At 38.6% G+C, this 14,057-nt stretch overlaps 1 pseudogene; it reads left to right on the top strand.

Annotated features, from left to right (window-relative positions):
- The first annotated feature begins 6 nt into the window (after positions 1 to 6).
- Positions 7 to 14,051, top strand: LOC138167929 (UDP-glucuronosyltransferase 1A3 pseudogene; annotated as a pseudogene).
- The last annotated feature ends 6 nt before the right edge of the window (positions 14,052 to 14,057 follow it).

The following is a 14,057-nucleotide window of genomic DNA, read 5'->3' as shown; positions in this document are numbered from 1 at the left end:
CCATTGATCCTCACCAGTAATGTGTTGACTACCAGATGGATGAGCAAATGAAATCTTTTGGTTCAGTGGAGGAGAGATCAATGGAGAGGGAGAGAGAGATATTGACATTAATTTTAATGATTAATCTAAGAAAGTCAGTCATGTAAGTGACGAACCAACCAAAAGTTCAATCTCTCTTCAACGTACCCTTTGCCTCATAAAATTTACTGCTTCCCTGACCAAACAAAGAGAAGGCACACAACTGTCAAGACTGGAAACAGAGCAGAGTTTACAGACCCTGCTGTATTCTCAGGTATCCTGGGCTTTGCAGTGATGGCCACAGGGCTCCGACCTTGGCCCTGGGCTCTGGTGGGGCTGGCTCTCTGTGCTGCCTGCCTGGGCTTTGTCAAAGGGGGGAAGCTGCTGGTGATCCCCATGGACGGCAGCCACTGGCTCAGCATGAGGGAAGTGGTCCAGGAGCTCAGCCTGAGAGGCCATGAAAGTGTTGTCCTGGCACCAGAGCTGTCCTTGCACATCAGGGAAGGACAGCACTACACTCTCAGGACCTTTCCAATCACTTTCAGCAGGGACCGTTTTAATGAATTAACTGGATCTCATTTCCAATGGTCGTTTCACCCAAAACCTTTTCTGAAGAGATTTTTTGACATTGTTGTACTTTTTAAGGAGATAAATGACATGTATTTAAGCTTTTGTACAGACTTGTTCTCTAACAAGGACCTGATGAAGACCCTGGAAGATGCCCACTATGATGCTGTTCTAACAGATTCTGTAGTGCCCTGTGGAGCCCTCGTGGCACAGTATCTGTCCATTCCAGCCGTTTATTTCTTGCGAGGTGTCCCCTGTGGTTTAGATGCTGAGAGCACTCAGTGCCCCAACCCACCTTCCTATATTCCCAGATTGTTTACAGAAAACACAGATCGGATGACATTCCTACAGCGCATAAAGAACATTCTGTACCCTTTGCCCCAGAACATGGTGTGTCGTGTGTACATAAAACCCTATGAAATCCTGGCTTCAGAACTCCTTCAGAGAGACATGAGTATAGTGGATGTTCTGAGCCATGGGTCTGTGTGGCTTGTGAGGTCGGACTTTGTGATGGATTACCCTAAACCCATCATGCCAAACATGGTCTTCATCGGGGGCATCAACTGTGCCAATGCCAAACAGCTCTCTCAGGTAGGTATGTGATGCCTTAGCCAACATTGCAGGTGCCTCCCAGTGGGTTAATTACAGCATCTTGTGTCTAAGAGAAAATCAGTCTACATTTTTAATTAGTCCCCAGACTTTTGATGACCCAGGGTGTGCCAAGATGAAGATTGCCTTATGAGGTTTGTGACATTTCCTGAATTAGGCAGAACTGGGGAGTTGGCTTGAGGCAGAGGGATATGTCTGAGTGCTTTGGTTGGAAAACGCTTTTTGCCTTGGTTTCTTTGTGTTCTCACTGTCTCTAGATCTCCAGTCTTTCAGGTCCTTAGGAAGCAGGAGCCCTGATTCTGCCACTGACCAGCTGTGTGGCCGTGGAGAAGGGCTGTGTGCCTTTATATTTTATTTTATGTGTGCAGTTTATTTTCCTCTTTAGTCATTGAAAGGAGAGGTAGCACACAGACTTGGGTTTCTTCAGTGAGCCTTTGGGTCCTTGGTCACAGGCTCATGGGCTCATAGGTTGGAGAGACCTCAGACACCTTCTCATCCCTCTTTTTCCATCTGGCGAGGGGCAGCCTGGCTGGGGACAGGACACAGGACTTCAAGTCCTGGAAATTTGGGTTCAAATATGGCCTCCCTCTGTGATGCTGGGATCTGCTCTCTGGGCTTCAGGCTTAGCATCAATAAAATGAGCCTGGTCTCAGTGACTTCCAAGGTCTCTTCAATTTCCCAATCTATGGCCTAGAGAACTGAGGGCATCCAGATAGCCAAGGGGATGGAGTGCCACACCTACCTGGATTCAGGAAGACTCATCTTGCTAGCTGTGTGAACCCGGGCAAGTCACTGCACCCTGTCTGCCTCAGTTTCCTTCTCTGTAAAATGAGCTCAAGAAGGAAATGGCAACACTTCAGTATCTTTACCAAGAAAACCCCCAATGTGGTCACAGAGAATTGGACATGACTAAAAATGACTGAACAACTACAACAAAATGCAATTCATTTTCAGGGAATTTAAGTGACTTGCCACAGGTCATGGGAATAGGAAGACTTTAGAGGCATGTGCTGCATGAGGAACACATATTTTCTTTAATAAGTAATATGGTTTTTTCCTCCAATTATATGTTAAAACAATTTTAACATTTCTTATTTTTATATTGAATTCCAAATTCTACCCCTCCTTCTGTCCCTGTCTCCCTGTCTCCCTCCCCAAAACAGTAAGTAATCTGCCATAGGTCATACATGTACAGTCATGTAAGCCATTTCCCTATTAGCTATTTTGTACAAGAAGCTTTCTGCCACCTCTCCCTCATTCCAAAGGTTGTACTTCTGGTCACCACCTCCCCCATCTGCCCTCCCTCTTCTATTATTCCCTCCCTTTTTACTTCCTTATAAGGTAAAGCAGATTTCTGTATGCAATTGAGTCTGTATTTTATTCCCTCTTTGAGCCAATTCTGATGAGAGTAAAGTTTTCCACCACCCCTCCCCATCTTCTCCTCCATTACAGCAGCTCTTTCCTGCCTCTTTTATGTGACATAATTTAGCTCATTCTATCTCTCCCCCCCCTTCTTCCTGTGCAGTCTTCTTCCTCCCTCCTTAGTTTTGTTGTGGGCGAATCATCCCATCAAAGTCACCTTGTGTCCACATGCTCTGTCTCTCTATAGTCCCTTCTAATTGGCCTTTTGGTAATAAAGTTCTTCAAGGTTACAAATATTCTCTTGCCATAGGGAAATATAAACTATTGATTCTTTTTTTCTCCTTCTTGTTTCCTTTATATCCTTTTGTGTTTCCCTTGAGTCTTGTATTTGGAGATCAATTTTTAAAATTCAGTTCTGGTCTTTTAATTAGCAGTGTTTTAAAGTCCTCTATTTTGTTAAATATCCATTTTCTTCCCCAAAGCATTAGATTCCATTTCAGGAGCAAGACCCTCAACATATATTTTCTATGTGAAAATGTCAGCATTCCTGATATTTCCTCCTGATATTCCAAATATGAACTTTTTAAAGTCTGCATATAACAGTGACCACTTTGGCCCCACCACCTGAAGGCTAGCTGCTGACCCCTGGTCTGGGGGTGATTAGGGAGATCTAGGCTCTCAGCAAATGACTCCAGCTCCCATCAGTGATGCTCCTTCCATTGAAGTCACTAATAGTCACATTAACATTTACAAACCAAAGCAGAAGCACGAATATACACACTTACTTCCCCTACTCATGGGAGTGAATCCTTGCCCACACCATACCACCTCAGTCTCTGGGAAGGGAAGGGAAGGGAGATTAGGTTCCCAGCTTAGTTCAATTCTTATGGAACCTAGTCCCAAGTTCAAGTCCAAGCCCTGACCTTTGGCTCTTCTTGACCTTGGGCACCCCAACTTCTTTGACCTTCCCTGACAGTCTGATGAGCTGCAACATCTGGCTTGAAATCCTGCCTACCAGACTCCTAGGATTCAAACTCCTAGGTCTCATGGGCAGTACTTCCAGCACCTGAAAGTGAGAAGGACAAAGAGACCAGAGACCACAGTTCCCTTTCTCAGGGCTACAAGAGAAAGGAAAAGGGGGAGGAGCTGTGGGGGGAGAAGTATCCCCCTCCCCTAATGGGTCAGTTCATGGAACCTTCTCTGGGAGTGAACTGGAATCTTCACCGTTTAGATGCAAGAGGAGAGAGAAACTGTCCAATTCTGGCAGTTTTGAAATACACGATATGAACCTAGACATAGAGCCAATTAAAAGCAGCTCCTCTATCCCACACAGAAGAAGACACAGGATGCGTCTACGCTAGGCTATCTGGGCATGTTCCAAATACCCCATTGCAAACAGAGAGACAGTAAGACAGACAGACAGAGACAGAGACACAGGAGACAGAGAGAGACAGAGACAGAGAGAGAGACAGAGACAGAGATAATGAGGCAGAGACAGACAGAGATAAAGAAAGACAGAGACACAGGAGACAGAGACAGAGATAGTGAGGCAAAGAGAGACAGGGAGAGAATTGTGCAGCTCTTGGGGGATGGAAATAGACAATTCTCTCTATTTTCTTTCAGATTTCTTCAGTGTCTCTTTGGTCAATTCATTTTTAAGGTTTTATTGATGTTTTGTGTTCACATTACATTTATTGGTTACTCCTACTTTATGAGAGGTCTCTTGTAACAGTGAAAGGGTGAAGTAGGGCTAAGATTACAGTCATTCCCTCTGAAGATGCATACATTTCACATCTTTAGGAACCACCTCACTTCCCTATTTCTAAAAAGTCAACAGAAGTTTTATTTTCTTTCTCCCACACTACATTCCATTAGAAAAAAGAAAAGAAGATAAAATTTCTTGAAACAAATAAATACAGGCAAGTAAAACCAATTCCTTTGAAAGCTGGGTATGAGAATAGCTATGTCTCCCTCTGCTCTCCAAGCCCAGCCCTTTGCCATGATGGAGAGCATGTCTCAGCAGCAGTCCCTTAATGGGAAAGCAGTGGGTAAGATGCACATCAAGAAGTCTTCATTGTTATAATTTTCAGCAAACACGCAGTAGAACAGATGGTTGCTCTCACTGGGGGCCATCCCAAGTCGGGGGTGCTTCTCTGCAGAAACCTTCTAAGAGTTGGAGTCTCAGTAGCAGAAGGTACACGGCAGGACAGCGGAGGCTGTGCCGCAGGCAGGAAGCTGGCTTTCCTGGAGGTGCTCCTTCATCCCATCTAGCACCAATTCCATGGCACAAAGCTTTGCCCAGAGAATCTAGCAGCAAATGTACTTGGGGGGAAAAAACAAATGAGGTCAAGATATAATTTACCATGAACATAAACAGAAGCTATAATTGATGGGACCTATCTAAATCGACACTATTGTAAACAAGGAAATGAAAAAAAGAAATCAACCCTTTTCCAAACCAACATTTTTTTTGGGGGGGGAGGGGTAAAAAATTTGTTTCTGAAAGGAATTAGCCCATACTTTTCATTAACAGATTTTATGGCAAGGTAAGACATATAGTCTCTTATTAACTCAGTCTAAGTTGAGTTTCCTGAGTTGGATTGTGTGTGGCATTTAATTTCATTTTAAGTTACTTCCAAAATTAGTGCACAATAGTACAATTAAAGACTTCAAGTCACCTTTCTCTCTCTCAAAACAAAAACAAAACACTTTTTCTTAAGTATATCAAGCTCATTTGACTTGGCATAAGTAGAAGTTTTCTTTTTCTAAATCATCAAAATACATATACATGATAATACATTAGATAGCAATCTTACATGTCTATCACAATGGTATTTAATATTCCATCCTGCCCAACCCTCTTTCCCCAACCACCCAGAACAAATGTCATTTTATGATGCATTGTGCACCTCTGAGGTTGCCTTTTCCATTTTAGGACCGTGTAAGCAAAATCTGGCTGGTGCCTCAGAGATGACCTGGCACCAGTTTTTCATTCTGTATATTTAGAGTGAAGTCACACACACAGAGACAACAACAACAAACTTCATAAAGTCATCTTTGATCATTCAAAACAAAACAGAAGGCTATGGAGGGCATGGTGGGGAGTAAGGTGGCAAGGAGGACACGAAGCCCAGTTGTGAAGGGTTTTAAATGCTTAAAAAAAGGAGTTTCCATTGGCTCCTAGAGGCCAGAGGAACAGCAGGAGGTATTCTAATTACCTAGGGCTTTAAGGGGACAGGGTGGGTGGAGTGGGAAGTGAGGAGGTCTAGTCATTCCAGATCTCAGACTTTATTACAAAGTTATAATCATCAAGATGATTTGGTACTCAGATCTTAAACTGTATCATAAAGCAATAATTATCAAAACAATCTGATTCTGGCTAAGGAATAAAGTGGTGAATCGGTGGAATAGATTAGGTGCAAATTATGTTAAAGTAAATGACCATAGTAATCTCATCTGTGATAAACACAAAGATCCATGCTTTTGGAACAAAAATTTATTATTTGACAAAAAGTTCTGGGAAAACTGGAAAACAGTATGGTAGAAACTAGGGACAGACCAACATCTCGTACCATGTATCAAGATAAAGTTAAAATGGGTACATAAATAGGAACATGGAATATTTTATTTGTCAGATAGATAAGGGAAGAATTTAGTCCCAAAGACAATATAGAGAGCATTACAAAATGTAAAATAGATTATTTTTATTCTATAAAATTAAAAAAGGTTTTGCATAAACAAAACAAATGCAACCAAAATTAAAAACAAAGCAGACAACTGGAAAAGAAATTTTTCAATCAGTATCTGATAAAGTCCTCATTTCTCAAATATATAGAGAACTGAGTCAAATTTATTAAAATACGAGTGATGCCCCAATTGATAAATGATCAAAGTATATGAACAGGTAGTTTTCAGAAAAAAGAAATCAAAGCTATCTATAGTCATACAAAAACTAATTGGAAATTAAACAATTTAATACTGAAGAATGAGTGAGTCAAACAAGAAATTATAGGAACAATCAGTAATTTCATTCAAGAGAATGATAATAATGAGACAACATACCAAAATTTGTGGGATGCATTAAAGGCAGTTCTTAGGGGAAGTTTTATATCCCTCAGTGCATACATGATTAAATTAGAGAAAAGGGAGGCCAGTGAATTGGGCATGCAATTGAAAAACCTAGAAAAAGAACAAATTGAAATTCCCCAATTAAATACTAAATTAGAAACATTGAAAACCAAAGGAGAGATTAATAAAATTGAAATCAAGAAAACTATTGAATTAATAAATAAAACTAAGAGCTGGTTTTATGAAAAAAAGCAATAAAATTGATAGACCCCTAGTCAATATGAGAAAAAAAGAAGAAAACCAAATTATGAGTATCAAAAATGAAAGCGGTGAATCTGCCTCCAATGAAGAGGAAATCAAAACAATAATTAGGAATTATTTTTCCCAATTGTATGCACATAAATTTAACAATCTTAGTGAAATGGATGAATAGTTACAAAAATATAAGTTGCCCAGATTAACTGAAGAGGAATACTTAAATAACCCCATCTCAGAAAAAGAAATCAAACAAGTCATCAGTGAACTCCTAGGAAAGACTCTCCAGGGCCAGATGGATTTACTAGTGAATTCTATCATACATTTAAAGAACAATTGATTCCAATACTCTACCAACTATTTGGGAAAATTAGTGAAGAAGAAGTCCTACCAAATTCTTTTTATGACACAAATATGGTACTGATACCTAAATCAGGAAGAGATAAAACAGAGAAAGAAAATTATAGACCAATTTCCCTCATGAATATAGAGGCAAAAATTTTAAATAAAATATTAGCTGAAAGAATCTCAAGAATAATACACTTTCATCAGGTAGGATTTATTCCGGGTGTGCAAGGATGGTTTACTATTAGGAAAACCATCAGTATAATTGATCATATCAACAATAAAACTAGCAGAAACCACATGATTATCTCATTAGATGCAGAAAAGGCTTTTGACAAAAAACAACATCCATTCCTATTAAAAACACTAGAATGTATAGGAATAAATGAAGCCTTCCCTAAAATAATAGGTAGTATCTATTTAAAACCATCAGCAAGTATTATATGTAATGGGGTTAAGCTAGAAGCATTTCCAATAAGATCAGGGGTGAAACAAGGGTGTCCACCATCTCTTATTCAATCTGGTACTAGAAATGTTAGCAGTAGCCATTAGAGAAGAGAAAGAAATCAAAGGAATCAAATTAGGCAAAGAAGAACCCAAGCTATCACTCTTTGCAGATGATATGATGATATACTTAGAGAATCCTAGAGAATCAAGAAAAAAACTACTTGAGATAATAAATAAATTTGGCAAAGTTGCAGGATATAAAATAAACCCACATAAATCCTCAGAATTCCTGTATATTTCCAATGAAATTCAAAAGCAGGAGATAGAAAGAGAAATCCCATTTAAAGTTACTGTAGACATTATAAAATATTTGGGAATCTACCTGCCAAAACAAACCCAGGACCTATATGATCACAACTACAAAACACTTTTCACACAAATAAAGTCTGATCTAACTAATTGGAAAAATATCAACTGCTCATGGCTGGGTCGAGCTAATATAATAAAAATGACAATTTTACCTAAATTAAATTATATATTTAGTGCCGTACCAATCAATTTACCAAAAAGCTACTTTATAGAGCTAGAAAAAATAGGAACAAAATTCATTCGGAAGAACAAACGGTCCAGAATATCAAGGGAATTAATGAAAAGAAATGCTAGGGAAGGTGAACTAGCTATACCAGATTTTAATCTGTATTATAAAGCAACAGTCATCAAAACTACTTGGTACTGGCTGAGGAATAGAGTAGTGGATTGATGGAATAGATTAGGCACACGAGATTCAGCAGTCAATGACTATAGTAATCTATTGTTTGATAAACCCAAAGACCCCAGTTTTGGAGATAAGAACTCACTATTTGACAAAAATTGCTGGGAAAACTGGAATATAGTATGGCAGAACTTGGGCATAGACCATTATCTAATATCATATACCAAAATCAAGTCTAAATGGGTGCATGATCTAGGTATAAAGGTTGATACTGTAAGCAATCTTGGAAAGCAAGGAATAGTTTACCTGTCAGATTTGTGGAGAGGGAAAGACTTTATGACCAAACAAGAATTAGAGAGCATTATAAAATGCAAAATGGACAATTTTGATTACATTAAATTGAAAAGCTTCTGTACAAACAAAGCCAATGTAACCAATATTAAGAGGGAGATGGGAAATTGGGAAAGAATTTTTACAACCTATGTCTCTGATAAAGGATTCATTTCTAAAATATACAGAGAATTAAGTCAATCTATAAGAATACAAGTCATTCCCGAATTGATAAATGGTCAAAGGATATGAACATGCTGTTTTCAGAGAAAGAAATTAAAGATATCTAAAAGCATATGAAGAAATGCTCTAAATCACTATTGATTAGAGAAATGAAAATCAAAACAACTCTGAGGTACCACATCTCACCGGTCAGATTGGCTAAGATGACAAAACAAGAAAATGACAAATGCTGGAGAGGATGTGGGCAAATTGGAACACTAATGCATTGCTGGTGGGTTTGTGAACTATTCCAATCTTTCTGGAGAGCAATCTGGAATTGTGCCTAAAAGGCTATAAATAACTTCATACCCTTTAACCCAGCTTTTCCACTTCTAGGGTTATACCCCAGAGAGATCATAGAAGTGGGAGGAAGACCCATATGTACAAAAATATTTATAGCAGCTCTTTTTGTGGTGGCAAATAATTGGAAATTAAGGGGGTGCCCATCAATTGGGGAATGACTGAACAAGTTGTGGTATATGCATGTAATGGAATGCTATCGTGCTATAAGAAATGAGGAGCAGATGGACTTCATATTTACCTGGAGAGGCTTATATGAACTGATGCTGAGTGAGTAGAGTAGAACCAAGAGAAACTCATACACAATTACAGACACAATGTATGTGTGATGACCAACTTTGATAAACTGGACTCTTCTCAGCAATGCAGTGATATAAGTCAATCCCAAAAGACTCATGATGGAGAGAGGTCTACATCCAGAGAAAGAACTAGAAAGAATTGAGTTTGAATCCAAATTGAAGCAAACTACCTGATCTTTTTCTTGTTTGGTTTTATTTCTTCTTTAATATTTTTCCTTCCATCTGATACAATCCGTCTATATAACTTGACTAACGTCTAATGTGAAAGTATTTGCAGATCCTATACTTGACTGTATGCCTCCATGGGGAGGGAGGGGAGGGAGGGAGACAAAATTTGAAACTCAAGGAATTGTGGAATTGAATCTTGTAAACTAAAAGTAAACAAACAAATTAATAAAAAAAACAAAATTAAAAAGAAAGCAGACAATTGGAAAAGAAAAATTTCACTCAGTATCTCTGATAAAGGCCTCATTTCTCAAATATATAAAGAACTGGGTCTAATTTATAAAAATACAAGTCATGCCCCAATTGATAAATGATCAAAGTATATGAACAGGTAGTTTTCAAAAAAAGAAATCAAAGCTATCTATAGTCATATAAAAATGCTCTAAATCACTATTTATTAGAGGAATGCAAATTAAAACAGCTCTGAGGCACCATCTCACACTATCAGATTGCCTAATATGACAGAAAAAAAGGAGAATGATGAATGTTGGTGGGGATGCAGGAAAACTGGGATACTAATGCATTGTTGTGGAGCTGTGAACTGATCCTGTCATCCTGGAAAGCAATTTGGAACTATGTCCAAAAGGCTATAAAACTGCATACCCTTTGATACAGCAATACCACTGCCAGGTCTATATCCCAAAAATATCCAAAAGAGGCATGGGAGGGAGGGAAAGACCTATTTGTACAAAAATATTTATAGCAGCTCTTTTTGTAATGGCTAAGAATTGAAAACTGAGTAGATATCCATCAATTGGGAAACGGTTAAACAAGCTGTGGTATCAGATTGTGATGAAATATTATTGTGCTATAAGAAATGACAAACAGGATGATTTCAGAAAAACCTGGAAAGACTTAGATGAACTGATGCAAGGTGAAGTAAGCAAACCAGGAGAGCATTGCACACTGTAATAACAATATTGTACAATGAAGAACTGTGAATATCTTAGGTATTTTCAGCAATACAATGATCCAAGACAATCCCAAAGGACAGATGATGACACATATAATCCACCTCTAGAGAAAAAAAAACTGATATTATTTGAATACAAACTGAAGTATACTGTTTCTACTTTCTTTTCATTCTTTTTCTTTTTTTTTTGTTCTTCTTGAACAAAATGACTAATATAGAGATATTTTACATGATTACATATATGTAACCTATATTTATCTGATTGCATACTGTCTCAGGAAGAGGGGAGAAAATGGAGAGAGGGATAGAATTTAGAACTAAAAAATTTTTAAATGTTAAAAATTGTTTCAACATGTAATTGGGGGCAAATAATATATATATATATATATATATATATATATAAACAAAAAGAGAGAATAAGTCAAGGAAATCATCAATAGGAATATCACAGCTTAGAATACATCTTATTATTTATCATGTATCTTTGAGAAGACTCATTAAAGGATATCAGAAATAAATAAGGTGCCTAGGTCACCACACACACAAAAAGATGATTTGGTACTGGTTTTAAAAATTGAGAAATCCATCAATGGAAGAAATTAGTTATACGACAAATGGAAGAAAATGAAACCAGTAGCCCTATGTTTCATAAATACCAAATCCTCAACTGCTGGGGTGAGAACTCACTATTTTACAAAAACTGCTAGGAAAACTGGCAATTACTTTGGCAGAAATTAGGTGTGGACCAACACCTCACACCATATACCAAAATAAGCTCCAAATGAATACATGACAATTATAAAAGATTACACCATAAACAAATTAAAGGAATAGAGAAGAGATTGTCTGTCAGAGACATGGTTAAAGGAAGAATTCATGACCAAACAAGGGATAGAAAGGATTTTACAAGAGAAAACAGATTATTTCAATTACATAAAATTAAAAGGTTTTTACACAAACAAAACCATTGCAGCAAAAATTCAGAGGGAAACAGTTAGTTGGGAAAAAATTCACTGCAGCAAATTTCTCTGAGAAGGTGTCATTTTTAAGAGATGTGAGGAACAGAGTCAAATTTGTAAAACTAAAAGCCATTTCCCAATTGATAAATAGTTAAATGATATAAATAGCATACATTCTCATGGGGAAAACTGTGTATGTAAAGTAGTGGCATGTAGGGAAGGCTGGTATGGACAAAGATGTCGAAGAAGATGATGAATAGGGTCAAAGGGCAATTTTCTAAAATATCATTTCCAGGAATGATCCTGTTGATGTGATTATTGTTGTTAGAACACAAGCTGGACAAAAAGGAAGGGAGGAAGGAACGCTTGGCTCGGAGGCCTAGGAAGAGGCATAAGGGCTGGGGCTGATTCTGGGTCAGAGGATGTAAATCCTTACCTGTCACAGCTAGTGACAGAGGTGAGGTTATTATCTATTAGAAAACATTGTTCTCAATTTCTTTATAGATCAGCGTCATGTCTGAGAAGTTGTAGTAACAGTTTAGTCTGTGACAATGTTGTGGGAGTTGTCATGTGTATTTTGAGGTCTGGATTTGTAGAAGAGAAATTTGTTGTTTGTCAAACCATGAAAAATAGAGAGCCTCTAAGATATAATGATTAAAGTAATTAGCAGATACAATAATGATAAGTGTAAATGACTTGCCTAAAGGCAAATAAGCAGATGGTGTTAAACCAAGCATTTCAACCGAGGTCTTCTATTAGTGATGATGAGGAGGATGTTAATAGAAGCACACAATGATTACAGATTTGCAAACCACTCTATGTACCCTATGTCATTGGATTACTATAAGGTAGTAGAGGAATTATTCCATTCCTAGAAAACTAAGTATAGGAGAATATGAATGACTTTCCCAGGATCATACAGCTAGTAAATGTTGAAGGTAGCCTTTGAATCCAGGTCTTTCTAGCTACAAGTACACTCCCCTACATAAGACTCCATGCTATTAAAAGTGTGTGTGTGGGTTTAATAGTAAATCAACAATCCTGGTTAAGCATCCATTATGAACCAAGCGCCGTGTTAAGTACAAATGATACAAAGAAAGGGAAAATACGGCCCCTACCCTCCAGGACCCCACGGTTTAGTAGAGGCAGCAGGTTGCCAAGAGCCCTGTACAAACAAGCAATGCACAGAAGAAATTGGAGACGAGGGACGGAAGAACGGGCAGTGAGATTAAACAGGAGCAAGAAAAGCTTCATGCAGAAGATAAAATGTTACCTCGAACTTGAAGGAAGCCAGAGATGGAGGATAGAGAGGAGGAAGAAGAGAATCCCAAGCACAGGGTGTAATGTTAACGGGATGTGAGATCTTCCCTGCCCATCAATGGAACTCAAGTGGGACCCATTAAGGGAAGTTTGCTTAGGGGACGCTTGCTTGTAGGAAGGCTTTCACACCTTTTGCTCATTTCTAATTAGGCCCTGAGTCAGGAGGGTTTTAATGGCCTCTGCTCTGAGAAGTGTAAGTGTACTGAGCTGGTATTTTGCTTTGGGGGCTCTCTCATGAGAAGGATCTTGTGATTGCCTGGTCAAGATTCTGAGTTGCCATATGTTCAGAGCTCCTTGACTGCTTGGATGTAAAGGCTCTCTCAATCCAGTAATGTATGTCTAGTATACACTTGATTAAGGCTCTCAGAGCTCTCTGTGGTGGTTTTTATTTCCCTGTTTGTATTCTCTCTGAATTTCAGGGTGCTGACTTTTCCCCTGAACTAGTGAAAGTGATTAAAGAAGATTGTAGACCCCTTAAACAGTTTTCTTTCCTAGTAAAGTAGATCTAAGAACCTGTGCTAACAGCCATCCTGGGTATGCCAGTGTGGTGGCTACTACAGGGGGATGGCCTCTGGAAAAGCCCAGAGTCCCCAGATGGAGCAGCAAGGTCACTGTGTCATAATCATGGAGTGTGTGGAGTGGTGTCAAATGTAAGAAGACAGTACAGTTAGAAAGGGTTCAGTTTGGGAAGGGATTTTAATGCTAAACAAGGATTTTGCATTTGATCCTGGAAGTGATAGGAAGACACTGGAGCTCCTTGAGCAAGCCAGGGTGAGTGGTTAACATAGCAGACCTATGACTATAGAAGATAACTTTGTCAGCTGAATGAAGGGTGAATTGGACTGGGGAGAGACTTGAGGCAGGGAGACTAATTAATAATGATAATTATTGTAGCCAACATTTAAATAGTGCTTTAAGGATTGCAAAGAATTTTTAAAATATCTCATTTGATCCTCACAACAAAGTTTGGAGGAAAGTACAGGTGGTGAAACTAAGGCAGACAGCAGTTTAATGACTTGCTCAGGGACACATGGCTAGTAAGTGTCTGCAGCCAGATTTGAATTTGGATGTACCTGACTCCAGGTCCAGTGCACCATCCTTCATTC

The sequence above is a fragment of the Petaurus breviceps genome, unplaced genomic scaffold (assembly GCF_028583685.1).
Source record: "Petaurus breviceps papuanus isolate PSGF00001 unplaced genomic scaffold, PetGlider_PUasm1.0 335805, whole genome shotgun sequence".
Taxonomy (NCBI): Eukaryota; Metazoa; Chordata; class Mammalia; order Diprotodontia; family Petauridae; genus Petaurus; species Petaurus breviceps.
Note: the sequence above shows the minus strand (reverse complement) of the source record. Positions and strands in the feature narration are given on the sequence as shown.